The sequence below is a fragment of the Bombina bombina genome, chromosome 5 (genome assembly GCF_027579735.1).
Source record: "Bombina bombina isolate aBomBom1 chromosome 5, aBomBom1.pri, whole genome shotgun sequence".
Taxonomy (NCBI): domain Eukaryota; kingdom Metazoa; phylum Chordata; class Amphibia; order Anura; family Bombinatoridae; genus Bombina; species Bombina bombina.
Window position 1 is genome coordinate 245186574 of NC_069503.1, and position 20161 is coordinate 245206734.

Genomic DNA, 20161 nt, shown 5'->3' on the forward strand with positions numbered 1-20161 from the left:
AATCGCAGGCGTGAGGACCCGGTGCGATCCAGTTGGTCCCCCTGCACATACGAAGATCTTTGAACCCTCTGGCTCGAGTCTGGCACAGCGATTACTCCCCGGCAGCAGCAAGTACCTCCAACACCCATGCCTTGGCGATATGTGGAGGGGGCATCACGATTGAAACTGGGTAAGCCAAGCTTGAATACTTGAATACCTGTGATATTGGCACTTTTATACATTTGTTGCCATAACTATAAACTGGACTCTGGCTATAGGCTCCTCCTAGTAGGATCAATTTCGAAAATACTAACTTTTTAAAAAAGGCCTTAATCCTTAAATATCAATAGGCCTTATTAACTTTTCTCTGTCTCAATCTGTTCTCTGTTTATTTGTTGTACACATACCTATATACAAATATAAACACACATTTTATATATATATATATATATATATATATATATATATATATATATATATATATATATATATATATATATATATATATACTGTACACTTTGGAGCGAGCCCTTTCCACTTAAATACCTTATTTTTAATCAAATGTTATATTTAATAATGTGTTTAACTGTGTTTTTACAGTAAATATTTTACATTCCAATCTTATTTAATATATATATATATATATATATATATATATATATATATATATATGTGTGAAAGAGATCTTGGAGGGTGAACAAAATTCACCTTTGTCAAGAGCAGATAATCCTATCCAGCACTAGACAATTCTAAACAAGAATTATCCTTGAAAGGTGTAAATTAAACCACCCTCTCTTAATAATTCTTCCCTCAAACCCAAAAAGACATGATGATCAAAATAAACAATAACATCATAATATGTACTTAGTACAGAAATACTTAACAGTTATCCTTACTGTATATTACTGACAAAGTTGCGGACAGTCAATATATCCTCATAAGGGGGCTCCCATATTGTAATAACTATTTCACTTATGGAAAATTGACATAAGTTTTATGGTATCCTCCCAGGTTAATATTAACCAAAACCATAAAATGAAGTGCCTTTGAAATGTGCTCCAATATCCAGGAAAAAGTATTTCCAATATTCTCATATAAGGGCAGAAAATATATGTCAGAACCCTCAAGTTCTCTTTGACAATTGCTTTTTGCCTGTTTTTGCTTTAAGAATGCAAACGGCCCCCTAGTACTCAAATAGAGGCAAAAATTATATATCAGGACCCTAAAGTTAGCCTTTACTGTTGCAAATCACTTGCTTTTCACATATACCTGCATCACTACCCTTTCAGGGGCGAGATAAGCGACTGTAAGAATCTTGTAATATAGGTGTCTCTCCTTCACACACAAAACCCTGCATAGTGTGATAAACATTTCTCAAGGTAAAATTTGTGTTTCTAAAGTGTTTTGTTGAACCTCGTTATACTGACGAGACTTCTTAGATCATTTAGCCTCAGTGGAGAGATTTAGATCTTCAGATGCTAACTATGATACCCTAGGTGTGTCCTTAAATATAAAGTTAATGTGCATGAACAAGTTACTATGACTACAATAAACGTAGCTACACTGTGTTGTACACCATTGCTAGTTCTTCTCATTGTAAATAAATATGTATTTAGGATTTGCATCTCGCTTGACAAACACAGCAATGACAAATGCTCATCTCCAGTCATTATTAATGATGATTCTATTTTTACATCACATGTATTTCCACTCTGTTGCAGCTTTCAAAAATCATTTTCACAATCACAATTTTTTGTTGTCAGTGCCTTACCACTATTAGGACTATATTTTGACTCCCATTAAAATTGGAACCCTATAAACTTCCCCAGCAACCTCCCTGACACATTTCACTGCAATCAGATTATTTAAAAGCTGCACTCTGGTGGGTTAAACACCCTCCCAAAATGAGGAATTTCAGCTGTCTTATTTATGGTTGCTAAAATGGACATGAAACCTAAATGGTTTTTTTCATGATTCAGATAGAGCATATACTTTTTAAAAAAGTTTCTAATTTACTTCTATTATCTTATTGTATTCATTGTTAAAAAGATAAATAAGTAGTTAGTGTGCACATTTCTGAAGAAGTGCATGACAGGAAACACTGCTGCCACCTAGTGTTTTTGCAAATGTATAACAGTTATAAACCTGCTGCCATATATAGCTCCAGTCACATGCACGCTCCTATTCCTTCCTGCCCGATTTTCAACTAAGGATACAAAGATAACAAAGTAAATTTGATTACAAAAGTAAAATGAAAAAAAAAGTAATTTGATACTCTTATCTTGATTATAAAAGAAAACAATTGGGGTTTTATGTCCTTTTAAATTGGGGTACTTTGCATTTCTATTGGCTGACATTTTCAAATCACCACCGGGATAAAGATAGAAGATGGTCCTGTGACGGGGGAAGATGACGCCGCCTGGATGAAGGTGGATGTCCAGATTCAGGAACCGTGAGTAGATATTCTAGGGTTTTTTTTTTTTTTTCATTTTTGGGGTGGGCAGTAAAAGAGCTGAATACCCTTTTATATAAATATAAATGCCCCTTTAGAGGCAATGTGTATTTTAGGATTTTTAGACAGCTTTTTTATTTTGGGGGGTTGGTTGGGTGGGTGAAAGGGGTTTACTTTTAGGGGGGAACCCCTTTGTAATTTTTTATGTAAAAGAGCTGTTTAACTTAGGGCAATGCCCTACAAAAAGGATGTTTTAAGGGCTAATGTTAGTTTAGTGTTAGGTTAGGGGGTGTTTTGATTTGGGGGGCTTTTATTTTTATAGGGCTATTAGATTAAGTGTAATTGTTTTTATTTTTGATAATTTCGTTCTTGTTCTAGAGTTTTTTATTTTTCGTTTTTTTAGTGTTTATTATTTTTTGTAATGTTAGATTTTTTTAATTTTTTTCGTAGTATTTGGTTTATTTAAATGTGTAATGTAGTTATTAGAATAGTTATGTTAGGTTAATTTATAGTTTAATCTTAGTTTTTTTTATTTCACAGGTAAGTTTTTAATTATTTTAAGATAGTTATATTGTAACATTTTATTTAAAGCTAGGGGGTGTTAGGTTTAGGGGTTAATAGATTAATGTAATGTTTTTTGCGATTGTGGGGGGCTGGCGGTTTAGGGGTTAATAGGTTTATTTTATTAGTTGCGATATGAGGGGCTGGCGGTTTAGGGGTTAATACTTTATTATAGTGTTGGCGATGTAGGGGGCCGGCCGGTTTAGGAGTTAATAGGTTTATATAGTGTTGGCAATGTGGGTGGGTGGCAGATTAGGGGTTAATAGGTTTATTTAATAGTCGCAATGTTGTTGGGTGGCAGATTAGGGGTTATTAGGTGTAATATAGTATTTGCGATGCGGGAGGGTGGTGGTTTAGGGGTTAATAGATAGTTTATGGGTGTTAGTGTACTTTGTAACATTTAGTTATGAGTTTTGTGAAAGATTTTTGATTCTCAAAATCCATTACTACTGGTCTCAGATCGCGGAATGGCTCGTGTCAGTATAGGCTGTAACGCAAGCATTTTAGCCGGACCGCATAACCTGTAATATGGCGCTATGGAAGTGTGAAAAGGAGGGTTGCGTTAAGGCTTAAATGCTTGCGTTACAGCCTATACCGCTGCAACTTGTAATATGCGTTACTGGCCATTCCACGCACAATTGCCAATTTTTCAGCAGTATAGCCGTACCGCACCATAACGCAAAACTCGTAATTTAGCTGATTGTTTTGTTAAGGAATAATCAGAAAATTAGAATTGATTCTTCTACTAAATTATAATACCTGGAAAACCAAATACTATTTTGATATCAACATCCTGTGTGAGTTATAAAGACCATACAGTAGTGACAAACCATAAATTAATTTGTGCACTGCTTTGTGCAATTATTGTGTAATTTATGAAACTGGGTCATGTAAAATAATACAAATAAGTATTTTTTTTTTTTTTTTAATATTGTGAAGTTAACAGGAATTACATGATTGCATAAAATCATAGGACTCTACTGTATTTGCTGATAGGTACTACTCCCTCGTAAAAAGATGCTAATTAAGAACAAATTTATTTCTGATACACAAAAAAATGATACATTTTGAAACATTCTATTTTAGATGATACAGAGATTATTTTTATTTGCAAGCCCCTTTAATGTCCTCCTAAACTTGATGTAATCCATATTTTTTACTGCTGACACTAAATAATTACACCCCAATCTTTGCCCATAGTGCAGTTTTGGTTATACTGATTCTTAATTCTGGTGCAGCAAATAACATTATATTTTTAGAATACCCCTAGTAAAACTAAATTTTTGTTAAAACTAAATATGGGTTTCTTATGCCATTGGGAAGTTTGTGCAGTGCTTTTTAATTCTTGCTTTTCATCTTACTCCTCTCTGTATCTGGGATCCTAGATTATCCTGGTCTAGTGATTTAAGGGGACAGTAAACGTAATATAATAAAATTCCAAATCACTTCACTTAGTCCAAATAAGAGGTTTACATATTTGAATGACACCACACATGCAAATTGTTCCGTTTTGTATTTTTTTATTTTTGAATCTTCCATTAAGATTTTCAGCAATCACAACCAATGTACAAGTTATATATCAGGTTTACAGGTAGATGTGAGCCATAGGCAAAACATTGTGTTATCTTAAAAGACAACAAGTATGACAACAAAATTGCTTCCCAGTATGGGGTGAGAGATGACACCACCCTTAATTACACTATTACATTGAGCGCACCCCAAAACTTTCCCATGTTTGAGGTGCGCTCAACGTTATAGTGTAATTAAGTGGTGGTGTCATATCTCACCCCCATACTGGGAAGCAATACCATATCAAAGGATTTTTTACCTGTAACTCGACTTATGTTGTTTATGCGTTGAAATGCCCGTGTGGACTTTTATACATTGGTGAGATGACCCAAAGGATAAAAGATCGCATCTGCCAACATAAGTCAACTATCAGAAATGAGAAAATGTCACATCTCCCTGTTCCATCACATTTTGTACAAATGGGCCATCAGGCAAATCAGTTAAGTTTCATGATTATTGACAGTGCCCCCCCAAAATTGAGAGGGGGTGACAGGGCTAGGGACCTTCTTAACAGAAAGGCCAAGTGGATCTGGCATCTTAACACAGTGTATCCAAAGGGATTAAATAGGGAAATTGAGAAAGGGGCAGGTGGCCCGAAAAGTTGCTCTTCCTAATAAAGGTATAGTTCTTTCACCAAGTGCCACCTTTGGTTCTTTCATATGTTTAAATACATACCCTGATAGAGTCCCAACATTTTTATGAGCATTTAAATATGAAGGAAAATTAGAATACTATGTCAAAATAGAAATTGTTAGGGAAGTCATGACATCAACTTAGATAAATTACAAAGGGATATAATTGGCTCATAGACAACTAAATTTGCACCTTGTTTTATGATATACATGTATACAACTGATACCACAATAAGCTATAAAAAGCATTTCAACCGAAGGGCATAAGGTAGCAGGGAATTATAAAATTCTACAACCCCAGATACACTGATACCTGTATGTGCTAGAATGGTCCATCAAAAGGTTTGGAGACTTGTTTGAAACCCAGATTGTGGGCGTATAAGCATAAGCACCCTCACAGCAACATGAAAGAAACTCAATTTAAGATCTAGCGCTATAAATATAACATATTATCTGAGAGCAGTTATTTAAAATATAACAACCTTCTTAACTAATTATAATAGGAACCCAAAAATGTAGTTGATAGTGTAGTGCAGAAATATAAACTTAGTACTTCATAAACTCCCGATTAAAACATCCATCAGATATATCATCATAGGAATGTAAGTCTCTCAACTTATTGAGGATGCCCAGTTATTAATACTCCAAACCAGTGTCTTATCCCACTCCAACCTAACTCAAGGCCCTCTCTCTTGCAGGGAGCTCACTGTTGACAGTCTCATTATTGAAATGCCTATACTTGCAAAGCATTTGAGAATCCTAAAATACCCATTGCCTCTAAAGGGGCATCTAATCAAAGAGAGGAGACACCACTGGACATGTAACCCTGGCTGAATTGAGTCCCCTATTACCTTGAGGTATAAGAAAACATATTTCTCTTTCACTCCTTAGTAAATCTAGTGAGGTATCTTTTTGCAACCTTTGTGTTGTGCCTATTTTAGCTATGGCTTTCTGGACACTGTCTAGTCCCCTGCTGCATTTCGGGTGGCCATCCTCTCTACCCGGGCTTCAGCTACAAGTAGTAGATTTATTCTCACATGTAAAAAAAACACACTAAGATTAAAACAGCGCTTAAACCGATACCCAAATTAATACCCTAATTGATAATAAACCCCCCTAGATATTTGTTTAAATATATACGCATGAATAATAAATTAAAAAAATATACAATTGTTGGGAATCCAATAAGGTTACTAAAGATTACTCAAAGCAACAAAATATACCAAAATAGTAAAAAATAAGTCTGTGAAAGTGTAAAAAGCAGTACAAATATAACAAATATTAATAGATCATGCTGGATACATATAATCCATCAAACATATAAATAAATAATTATATATATATATAAACAATACTTAGTCCATCATTGGTAAAACATATGATTGAATCAGGATGCAGCTCCTTTATGTTTGTTATTCCTTAGTCCAACCAAAAGTGTAAACAAGATTCTAGTGAAAAAAAGAAAGCACAAATCCCTTTCAGATAATAAATTTGATATAAAGTTCACAATAGCATATGCTTACTTACACATTAATAAGCATAGATATACTCAGGAACGCCCTCCGGTAATCCCACTAGATAGTGCAGCTACAGATGCGAGTGTACAGGAAAACCGGTAACGCCACACTGGAAGCAACATGCAGCAGATCCGCTGAGTGTCCCTGTATCAGTGTCCGGAAGTACCAGCACCAAGATAAATTATCTGAAACGGTTTTGCGCTTTCTCTTTTTCACTAGAATCTTATTCTCACATCTAATGCTGGAAAGTTCCACTGAAGTGCAAACACCTCCAAGCATCTGAGCAGGCAAGGTGACTCTCTGCTTCTCTGTGCTTGTTTTTCCTGCTGCAACAAATAGCTCTGTGTAGCCTCTGCCTCAGTGGAATGACGCTGCATGCTATTGCCCTGCATACTGAGGTCTATCTCCTCCATCATTTTGGGCTCAGTGTTATCATGCTCTGTACTCTGGGAACTGGTTATCAACATGAGCCACTCAAAATTGCTCAAAGTTTTCTAATAACGCTTGTATCATAATATACGGTTCCTCTTCCATGTTTATATACTGTAATTCAGTACAAAGCTTCAACCTAGCTCTTTATTTGTAGCAAAGTAATGTTATTTGCTCAATTATACAACTTCGCAAAGAAGTTCCTTCTGCTTTATTTGGCAAACTGAGGGGGCTCTGTTTAGATCTATGTTGTAGGCCACCACCTAAGATCAAATGGCCTAGTCCAGATCACGAGAGGTGGAATGTGATAAAATAATTGTATATGCTTACTTATGTAACTTCTAAGAATCCAAAGATAATGCTTACATGACTCAATGTTATGTAATTTCAGTGATAATTGGTGGATTATCAGGCTTCCCCTAAGAGCATCTGTTTTTTTCAGCCCTGGCATGGTTGCAACCCGGGCATCCCCCCCCCCCCCACACCCCCAGTTTTGTATTTTTAAAACAGCAGCATTTAAGTCCAAATTTAGTGCTGTTTTACCTCAACCTTTCCTTACTATTTTTTCTTTTTACCTGATATGTCATCAGGCTGTATGACCTACCAAATCTGTACCATTTGCTAACTAAGCTACCTTTTCCCCACCGAGTGCTATGAAGAAATGTGTGCACTTTCAAACAGCAGTCCAGGCAAGCCAATATAAATAGTGAATTCCAATGACTTTGCTTTTTTCAATTTACTATTTACATTGGCATATTTGGAATACTCTAAAAAGTGATGTGTGTGAAACAATTCCACACAAGAGTATGTGGAGGGTGCTCAGTGCCAATGAATAATGTACATATACAGGGAAAGGAAGCACCATAAAGAACACTCTCTATGAGAGTATCAACATACCTAGTAGGTAAAGTTACAAAAATAAAATATAACTTTTAATTATGTATTTATTAAAAATCTGTGAATAACGGAGATAAATCCACAAGACAAACAAACATATAAAGATAAAAAGTGAGACCTGTGTTGGGTTACAAATGACAGAAAACGTATCAACCTTTAATCTTATCTAGTATCTGATCTAAGTGCGGCAAATAACTTCCGGTAATAACCTAATACTTCTGCCACTAAATATAGAGATCCATATACAATCAAAGGGGACGCAGTGGACACAAAGGGGAACACTATTTGGAATACTGCTTGTGTATTGAGAACTTGTGTGCAGGAAATCACAAGCATACAACAGCATGAGCAATATTGATATTTTTTATTTATTTTGACAGTCTGTATCACTCAATGGCATATAAATCTTAAAGGTACATGAAACCTAAACTTTTTCTTTCATGATTCAGATAGAGAATACAATTTTAAACAACTTTTTAATTTACTTCTATTATCTAATCTGTTTCATTCTCCTAGTATCATTTGTTGAAGGAGCAGCAATGCACTACTAGTTTCTAACTGAAAACATGGGTGAGCCAATCACATTCAATGTATATATGCAGCCACCAATCAACAGCTAGAATCTAGTTTCTCTGCTGCTCATGAACTTGCCTAGATAAACCTTTCAGCAAAGGATAACAAGAGAAGGAAGCAAATTAAATAGAATTAAATAGAAGTAAATTGGAAAGTTGTTTAAAACTGTATTCTCTATCTGAATCATAAAATAATTTTTTGGGGTATCATGTCCCTTTAAGCATAATGATGTATTCAAAACAAAGATTAGCCTGTGAATAATATGCAGATGTATTTAAATTATATAACTGTTTAAATATTAAAGACGTGTAAAGGTTTATTTTCTATAAAGTACTTTAGTTTCTCTAAATTAATGAGCACCTTTATTGTTTCATTTGAAATAGCTGCTTTTGCCTGTTAAAACTGCCACAAATGCTGAAAATGTTATTACATTATTATTGACTACAGAAAAGCTATTCAAACAAGAGGCAGCAACAGACATCAATCTCTCAATGGGGTGGGAGAAAGAGAGAGAGAGAGAGAGAGAGAGAGAGAGAGAGAGAGAGAGAGAGAGAAAGACCATTTACATCTTATCAGCTCTTTACCTGAGTACATGGTCACTTTGGGCTCTATTTATCATTCATTTTAGAATTACGACTTTCAATTCTCCTATGAACTCGCCGCATCTCGCCCTTTGAAAGGCGCACATGTGCGCCAATATTTATCATTAAACCGGTAGTATTTTAACGCTGATTTCCATTGTCGAGATGCGGCGGATTATTGATAAATCTCGCCGCAATTTTTTAGAATGCGCCTTATTTATCATTAAAACAGCTTTCAATGTCGATTATTTCGAGCCAATAATGTTAATATCAAATTTTTTGTTGTTATTTTTATCCTTTGTTTTTTAATAACTAATATATTAATACTTTTATCTGCCTTGCATTACATCAATATTTAATTGACTGCATTACATCCTCAATATTTAATTGACATATATTCATTTTGTTTTTAAAATATTGATTTGTAATATATATATATATATATATATATATATATATATATATATATATATATATATATATATACATGTATATGTTTTTAGCTTATAGCTGACATGCCCCCTTGGCATGACCCACATGACTATTGCAAAAGTGTTTCTAGGGACAGTAAACTATTGCCATTGGACCTTTATTAATATGAATACAATTTTAAATTTCTTTTCTCATGAAATGTCTTTTTGGTAAATAATCTTATTTTAAACTAAACATAGTTTGGTTCATATGCTAATATGAAATATCTTTTCAAAAGAGTTTGAAATTACACGTTGTCCATATAGATAACACTCTGTTCAGGCACTGGGGTTACTACACAATGCTAATGCAAGAGAATAGATAAGAATCAGTCATAGTCATGTAATCAGGGGGCTGGAAGAAGTCCAAGGTAACCACAGAGTTAAAAAAAAGTGTATTAATATAACTGAGTTGGTTATGCTAAACAGTGAACTCACTAATAAAGTGAATATCAATCTTTTGAAAACAATAGCAATTCTATGGTAGACTGTCCCTTATTCAATCTCATACATTGTTATATTGATGTCAGTGTTATGTTTATAATAATTTATCTGGACACCAATACACATTTAAACATAAATATTTATTTTTTATCACAAAAAATAAAAAGTTTTTTGGTCACATTATGAAAAATAAAAATGTATTGTTACATTTTTTCTATTTTAAGGCGCATTTCATGCAAACTTGAATAGTTTTCTTTAAGTCCTTTTTCGGCTTTCTTTAATACCTCCAATAACTGTTTCTTGTTAATTAATATGTTTTGATCTTCAGGTACTGTATAAAATAAAGAATAAGGTTATTCTTATGTATTTTAAAATCCATATATAAACACATGTCTGATATACTCACCCCAGTCATAATTTATGGTATCAGAGGAATCATTTGAACTATTTTCCTCATGGACCTCTCTGTCCACCTCTTCTTCTTGCATCACTGTGTAAAATGTAATTTTATATTTTACTCCCCTTGTGTATCTTAAAAATAATTCAGTATCCTTTTTTTTTATTTTTTTTATCTCTCCCTCTCTATCTATATATATAAATATATATATATATATATATATATATATATATATATATATATATATATATATATATAGATAGATAGAGAGAGAGAGAGAGAGAAATATATTTTTATCTAGATATATAAATATAAAACTGTAATATTTCTCTCTCTCTCTCTCTCTCTCTCTCTCTCTCTCTCTCTCTCTCTCTCTCTCTCTCTCTCTCTCTCTCTCTCTCTCTCTCTCTCTCTCTCTCTCTCTCTCTCTCTCTCTCTCTCTCTCTCTCTATATATATATATATATATATATATATATATATATATATATATATATATATATATATATATTATTTATTTATTTTTTTAACATTTTTTTAACATTTAATCCAAATAAATCTTTAAGTACAATATTCGGTTTTTAATAGAATTATTTTTCTATATTATTACTTACTATCTTCTAAATCTTCTTCCTGCACAAGCACTTGTCCTATTTCATAATCTTGTGACACTTCTTCTCTCTCCTCATTACTAATATTTCCCTCTCCATCTTGATGGTAATTCTCCACCTGAATTTCTGCTTCATCTAAATGTATACCAAAACAAAGGTTTACAGTTAAAGGAAATTATATTTTTATTATAAATGCAATAACAAGTAATAAAATTATGTTAACCTTCCAAATTTGGATTCTGAAGTTCTTCTTCCTCATTTGACTCATTTTCAATAATAGGCCTTGCCCTACGTTGTTGCCTTCTTATTACTTAAACACAAAAAAGGTTCATTTTATTTTAAATATTGTATCGATCTATATATAATTCAATTATTACAATTTATAAATACCTGTGTTATCATTCCCCTCCCTGTCCATAAACACTCTTGGTGAGGGGTCAGATTCTCCACCAGAACTTGAGGATTTTTCATCAATTGGACAGAGATATCTCGGTGCTCTACGGTTTTTAACTATTTCAAAATGTAAACAAATAAGTTGCAATTTTTAGATTATATAATGTAAAATCATATGTAATCCACAATTTTATAGAAAAGAGAAATTATTATTTTGTACATATCTTTTTTAAACAGACCATATTTCCAATGTTAGAAATAGATTAGATAATCTTGCAAAAATTTTATTTTATTTTATCTAATCGCCTTTAAATATTTAGATTATAGGATGTGCACAACATACTTTCACACACATAATTCTTTTGTTTTACAAACATCAAAACAAAAGAAGGCTTATAATTCAGTATAAATAGATAAAAGAAAGAATCAGACATATTTAAAAACCATGTCATTCTTCAAGGGAGACAGTGTCTAATGTTGAATCCAAAGAATTACATCACTATCTCTTTTTAAACTTGTAAAGTTGAGAACCCAAACAATGTAAGTTAATTAACTTTAGAAACAGCACTCAAGATAACTGTGAAAGTAAAATTCTATTAAAATGTGTTAGCCAATCACAATAGACCAATGTGCAGCCATCAATCACCAGACTCTGAGCATATCTAGAAATGCTTTTCCCTAAGTGATTTCAAGAGATAGAATAAAATTATATAACACAAGTAAATTTGATAGTTTTAGAAAATAAATGTTTTTTCCAATGCATATGTTATGAAATTGTTAAAACTACAAATGTAATGCAAAAATTTATGTGTAACATACATTTTAAAAAATAATTCTGGAATATGTCAAAGTCTTACATTTGCGCAGGTAACACCGGATAAGTGTCCTCAATTTAAATTGTCTCCGGTACAAATCATTGTAGCGTTTTAGGCATTGCTTTCTTGTTCTCCTCTGTCCAGATATACGCCTCACTCTTCTTACCATTTCACAGAGAATATTATTTCTCCTATCCTGGTCCAAGGTGTAAATTCCCCTTCTTTTTTTAGGAAAATATTTTTCCATTGTATATGAAATTATCAATAGTTCACCAATCGAGAATTTCCTAGATCTTGCCATCTTGCTGTGCTGATTTCTATTTCTAGGGTGTACCCAAGTAACGGAACTAATTTCTATATAAAAATGCACAATTACGCGTAATAAAATAATGAAATATTGTAAATTAATATTGATATAGATTTTTATTTGTATAAGTTTCAATGTATGTTTCAATATGTATTATAAACTTTTTGTAACTTTTATTTACATCCTAAGCTTTATAATCTTTATTGTATCAATTGTCTCTACTAGTGTCTGTGCAAACATTAACTTTTTAAGCTATTGCAACAAATGTATTCTTTTATGCTAGTATCTAGCAAATATAACAATTGTTACTTTTACAGACAAAACTAACATGTAATAAGAATTTATATAAATATTTATTAAAATTACAATATTTATACATAACCGAACACATGACCGTAAACATTCAAAAAAATTTTTATTTTTAAATACTAATGCGACATAGGGATCTTTCCAGAAAAATAAAGTTCACGCCCTTTTTTCTCAACCTTCATGGACAAATTCTTTAAATGCGCTTGTAACGTTAAGTTAACTTTTGTTAAATTGTGGATACCATTTTGCGCACTTTAACTACTCAATTTTAAGATGGCATCAGTGCAAGCCGGAAAGACAAAAAGTGGGAGAAGTGTCATGTTCACCCATCGTCAAAATTGTATTTTGGTGGAACAAGTGGTGGAACATTATGAAGAAATCATTGGCTACCAGGCAAGAACTGTTAACCCACAGCGAAAGCAGGCAATATGGACCCAAATTAGCACATCTGTGTCTTCCGAAGGTAGCTTTCCTAAGGCTGTAAGGGCATGTCGGAAGAGGGTTAACGACATCAGAAAGAGCATAAAAAAAAGGTATGCCAAGCAAAACAATCGGCTAAAGCAACAGGTGGAGGACCAGGATACAGGGCGGAATTGACTGATTTCGAACAAATTCTCTATGCCAGGATGGGTGATGCAGTTGTGGTTGGCCTGGATGTTCCTGCAGACACAATGGACTTTAGAGGTAAATATTTTTTGTAATTATTTTTTTGGTGTGTGTGTGGGGGGGTGTTCTTACATTTGTAGGTATATTGTGAATTGATAAATTTCTTTCATGTAATTAGCAAGAGTCCATGAGCTAGTGACGTATGGGATATACATTCCTACCAGGAGGGGTAAAGTTTCCCAAACCTCAAAATGCCTACAAATACACCCCTCACCACACCCAAAATCAGTTTTACAAACTTTGCCTCCTGTGGAGGTGGTGAAGTAAGTTTGTGCTAGATTCTACGTTGATATGCGCTCCGCAGCAGGTTGGAGCCCGGTTTTCCTCTCAGCGTGCAGTGAATGTCAGAGGGATGTGAGGAGAGTATTGCCTATTTGAATTCAATGATCTCCTTCTACGGGGTCTATTTCATAGGTTCTCTGTTATCGGTTGTAGAGATTCATCTCTTACCTCCCTTTTCAGATCAACGATATACTCTTATATATATACCATTACCTCTGCTGATTTTCGTTTCAGTACTGGTTTGGCTTTCTACAACATGTAGATGAGTGTCTTGGGGTAAGTAAGTCTTATTTTCTGTGACACTCTAAGCTATGGTTGGGCACTTTTTTATAAAGTTCTAAATATATGTATTCAAACATTTATTTGCCTTGACTCAGGATGTTCAACATTCCTTATTTTCAGACAGTCAGTTTCATATTTGGGATAATGCATTTGAATCAATCATTTTTTTTTTTCTTACCTTAAAATTTGACTTTTCCCTGTGGGCTGTTAAGCTCGCGGGGGCTGAAAATGCTTCATTTTATTGCGTCATTCTTGGCGCTGACTTTTTTGGTGCAAAATTTTTTTCTGTTTCCGGCGTCATACGTGTCGCCGGAAGTTGCGTCATTTTTTACGTTCTTTTGCGCCAAAAGTGTCGGCATTCCGGATGTGGCGTCATTTTTGGCGCCAAAAGCATTTAGGCGCCAAATAATGTGGGCGTCTTATTTGGCGCTAAAAAAATATGGGCGTCACTTTTGTCTCCACATTATTTTAGTCTCATTATTTATTGCTTCTGGTTGCTAGAAGCTTGTTCACTGGCATTTTTTCCCATTCCTGAAACTGTCATTTAAGGAATTTGATTAATTTTGCTTTATATGTTGTTTTTCTATTACATATTGCAAGATGTCCCACGTTGCAACTGAGTCAGAAGATACTTCTGGAAAATCGCTGCCTGGTGCTGGAGCTACCAAAGCTAAGTGTATCTGCTGTAAACTTTTGGTAGCTATTACTCCAGCTGTTGTTTGTATTGAATGTCATGACAAACTTGTTAATGCAGATAATATTTCCTTTAGTAAAGTTCCATTACCTGTTGCTGTTCCGTCAACATCTAATACTCAGAGTGTTCCTGATAACATAAGAGATTTTGTTTCTAAATCCATTAAGAAGGCTATGTCTGTTATTCCTCCTTCTAGTACACATAAAAAGTCTTTTAAAACTTCCCATTGTTCAGATGAATTTTTAAATGAACATCATCATTCTGATACTGATAGTGGTTCTTCTGGTTCAGAGGATTCTGTCTCAGAGGTTGATGCTGATAAATCTTCATATTTATTTAAAATGGAATTTATTTGTTCTTTACTTAAAGAAGTCCTAATTGCATTAGAAATTGAGGATTCTGGTCCTCTTGATACTAAATCTAAACGTTTAGATAAGGTTTTTAAATCTCCTGTAGTTATTCCAGAAGTTTTTCCTGTTCCTGGTGCTATTTCTGAAGTAATTTCCAGGGAATGGAATAATTTGGGTAATTCATTTACTCCTTCTAAACGTTTTAAGCAATTATATCCTGTGCCATCTGACAGATTAGAGTTTTGGGACAAAATCCCTAAGGTTGATGGGGCTGTCTCTACTCTTGCTAAGAGTACTACTATTCCTACGGCAGATGGTACTTCCTTTAAGGATCCTTTAGATAGGAAAATTGAATCCTTTCTAAGAAAAGCTTATTTGTGTTCAGGTAATCTTCTTAGACCTGCTATATCTTTAGCGGATGTTGCTGCAGCTCCAACTTTTTTGTTGGAAGCTTTAGCGCAACAAGTAACAGATCATAATTCTCATAGCATTATTATTCTGCTTCAACATGCTAATAATTTTATTTGTGATGCCATCTTTGATATCATTAGAGTTGATGTCAGGTATATGTCTCTAGCTATTTTAGCTAGAAGAGCTTTATGGCTTAAAACTTGGAATGCTGATATGTCTTCTAAGTCTACTCTGCTTTCCCTTTCTTTCCAGGGTAATAAATTATTTGGTTCTCAGTTGGATTCTATTATCTCAACTGTTACTGGAGGGAAAGGAACTTTTTTACCTCAGGATAAAAAAGTCTAAAGGTAAATTCAGGTCTAATAATCGTTTTCGTTCCTTTCGTCACAACAAGGAACAAAAGCCTGATCCTTCATCCTCAGGAGCGGTATCAGTTTGGAAACCATCTCCAGTCTGGAATAAATCCAAGCCTTTTAGAAAATCAAAGCCAGCTCCTAAGTCCACATGAAGGTGCGGCCCTCATTCCAGCTCAGCTGGTAGGGGGCAGATTACATTTTTTCAAAGAAATTTGGATCAATTCCGTTCACAATCTTTGGATTCAGAACATTGTTTCAGAAGGGTACAGAATTGGTTTCAAGATAAGACCTCCTGCAAAGAGATTTTTTCTTTCCCGTGTCCCAGTAAATCCAGCGAAGGCTCAAGCATTTCTGAAATGTGTTTCAGATCTAGAGTTGGCTGGAGTAATTATGCCAGTTCCAGTTCTGGAACAGGGGCTGGGGTTTTATTCAAATCTCTTCATTGTACCAAAGAAGGAGAATTCCTTCAGACCAGTTCTGGATCTAAAAATATTGAATCGTTATGTAAGGATACCAACATTCAAAATGGTAACTGTAAGGAATATCCTGCCTTTTGTTCAGCAAGGGCATTATATGTCTACAATAGATTTACAGGATGCATATCTGCATATTCCGATTCATCCAGATCACTATCAGTTTCTGAGATTCTCTTTCCTAGACAAGCATTATCAGTTTGTGGCTCTGCCGTTTGGCCTAGCAACAGCTCCAAGAATTTTTACAAAGGTTCTCGGTGCCCTTCTGTCTGTAATCAGAGAACAGGGTATTGTGGTATTTCCTTATTTGGACGATATCTTGGTACTTGCTCAGTCTTCACATTTAGCAGAATCTCATACGAATCGACTTGTGTTGTTTCTTCAAGATCATGGTTGGAGGATCAATTTACTAAAAAGTTCATTGATTCCTCAGACAAGGGTAACCTTTTTGGGTTTCCAGATAGATTCAGTGTCCATGACTCTATCTTTGACAGACAAGAGACGTCTAAAATTGATATCAGCTTGTCGAAACCTTCAGTCACAATCATTCCCTTCGGTAGCCTTATGCATGGAAATTCTAGGTCTTATGACTGCTGCATCGGACGCGATCCCCTTTGCTCGTTTTCACATGCGACCTCTTCAGCTCTGTATGCTGAACCAATGGTGCAGGGATTACACGAAGATATCTCAATTAATATCTTTAAAACCGATTTACGGCACTCTCTGACGTGGTGGACAGATCACCATCGTTTAGTTCAGGGGGCTTCTTTTGTTCTTCCGACCTGGACTGTAATTTCAACAGATGCAAGTCTTACAGGTTGGGGAGCTGTTTGGGGGTCTCTGACGGCACAAGGGGTTTGGGAATCTCAGGAGGTGAGATTACCGATCAATCAATCTTTAATTCATCATGCTTATGTTGAGTCGGGTAAAACTCCGCCTCAAAGGATTACAGCTCATTCTACTAGGTCAGTTTCTACTTCCTGGGCGTTTAGGAATAAAGCTTCGGTTGATCAGATTTGCAAAGCAGCAACTTGGTCTTCTTTGCATACTTTTACTAAATTCTACCATTTTGATGTGTTTTCTTCTTCTGAAGCTGTTTTTGGTAGAAAAGTACTTCAGGCAGCTGTTTCAGTTTGAATCTTCTGCTTATATTTTCAGTTTTTTTCATTATAAAATTTAAATTATTTTGGGTGTGGATTATTTTTCAGTGGAATTGGCTGTCTTTATTTTATCCCTCCCTCTCTAGTGACTCTTGCGTGGAAAGATCCACATCTTGGGTAGTCATTATCCCATACGTCACTAGCTCATGGACTCTTGCTAATTACATGAAAGAAAACATAATTTATGTAAGAACTTACCTGATAAATTCATTTCTTTCATATTAGCAAGAGTCCATGAGGCCTACCCTTTTTGTGGTGGTTATGATTTTTTTGTATAAAGCACAATTATTCCAATTCCTTATTTTTTATGCTTTCGCACTTTTTTCTTATCACCCCACTTCTTGGCTATTCGTTAAACTGATTTGTGGGTGTGGTGAGGGGTGTATTTGTAGGCATTTTGAGGTTTGGGAAACTTTGCCCCTCCTGGTAGGAATGTATATCCCATACGTCACTAGCTCATGGACTCTTGCTAATATGAAAGAAATTAATTTATCAGGTAAGTTCTTACATAAATTATGTTTTTTATTTATATATACAGAACAACATGAGGATATCTGTGTGGAAGAGGAGGTCAATGCACAGGAGGACCAACCTTTTGTTCATGAAACCACGTCTCAGGAACCTCAACCTTCAACTTCCCAAGCAAATAGAGATAGAGAAGAAAGCGCATGTAAGCAATATAAAAAATAAATTATGTGTATATCGTATCGTGAGTTTGTCCGAGGCTGTCAAGTGCTGTAGAGATAGAAAGATGGATAACACAGGAGGGAAGAGAGATAGATTGGAGGGGATAGAGATAGAAGGTGAGAGAGATAGAGATCTCAAAAGAGAGGTGTGGGTGATCGAGAGAAAAATAAAATGGTAGATAGAGAGAGAAAAGAGACTGTTTATTAGTTTATTATGGGCTTCTAAAAAGCAATATTAAGCCCAAAATAATAAAATAAACATATATATAATATCATATAAATATAATGAACATTGTAACGAAATTTAATTTGTAATCAATCAAACAATGTTTGTTTGGGTATTGAAATTCTTCGATGTTTGTATGGGTATTGAAATTCTTCGATGTTTGTATGGGTATTGAAAATATTCTATTTTGATATACATATTTTTATTAACAAAGATAATTCAATGTACTTTGCGAAATGAATTTAATGATTTCTTTGTTTACCAATATGATGAATTTAAATTAGATAAGATTATAGATTAAAGTAAATAAGGCTGCTTAGAATCTAAATTTTATCAATTTTGCGACATTTAAGGTTAATACCTATGGCTCAAAACAAATTTGTTGTTCAATGATTGGAAATCTTTTCAAAGAACTGTTAAGTTATGTAAATTTTGAGTATCAACAATAATGTTTTGATACAAACCAATTAAATTTTGTTTGTCAATCAACCAAAAAATTATTTACACTAGTTTGACCTCAACGATAATTTACATTTTGCCAGTGCTATAGCATTTTAACGTAACAAACACAATAAATTTAAATTATCAATTTGTTAAAAGTGTTATTGATTTTATGTTTTTGGATTCTATCATTACTATCAAATTACATGGTGCTTGATGCATAAATACCCTAACATTGTTATCAATAACAATAATTTTTTAATGAACGCATGTGTACATAGAAATCTCAAAAATTTAAAATATAAGACAATAATTGTAATTTTGCTAACCTTTTTTTTTTCTCAACAGGTGTTAGAGCATTGCTCCAAACTATGCAAGATAGTTCAATTGCATTATATGATGGTATGTATGGAAATTTTAGATTTTAAAGGTTAGATATGGTTGTTTTTATCTTTTTTTTTTTAACTTTTTATTTTTGTTTTTGAAGAAGAACAGGCCGAATTGACACTGGAACCACTAGTCGAGGACACCATCAATCAAGACGATGATGATGATGAAACCCAAATACATGGTCACACACAGGAGGGACCAACACCACCTGATTTAAATACACCTGCTGCGAGTCCAATGGTCAACGAATCTGACATTGAGGAAACAGCCGAAGAAGTGAGACAACCTCCAATTACAGAGCAAACCAATGACATACAGGCACTGACAGATATGGCATCATCATTTAGACATGAACAAAGTGCTTTTTTTAAGGAACTAATTGAGTTACAGAAAGAAAGGAACAATATTCTGAAACGTGATTCAGAAATAAAAAGTGATTATTATAAAAATTTTTTTAGAAATTATGAATCGTAGATCTCAGAATTGATACACATAACCCCAAAAATTCAGTGTATATATTTTTTTGGTTTTTCAATTTTGTTGTCCTTTACATTTATTTAAGCTTTGTTTGTTTGAAAGTTTGTATTATTTAATATTTATATATAGTTTGGTTTGGTTATATTTTCATTAAAGATATTTATCCCTTAATAAAATAAAAGATTTTTGATAAATAAGCAAAATTTTTATTTTTTCAAATGGGTGGAGTTAACTTTAATATCACTACACATAAAACATAGTAAAAGGCTTATGTACAGTTCTTATAAAAGAATTCAAACACAGGGTGATGACATGTATTCTGAAAAAAAAAG

The 20161-nt window shown here is 33.9% G+C and overlaps 1 protein-coding gene across 1 annotated transcript in view; it reads right to left on the reverse strand.

The window, feature by feature from the left end:
* MYO3A (myosin IIIA) overlaps nt 1-20161 on the reverse strand; it is a 499205-nt gene that overhangs the window by 427441 nt on the left and 51603 nt on the right.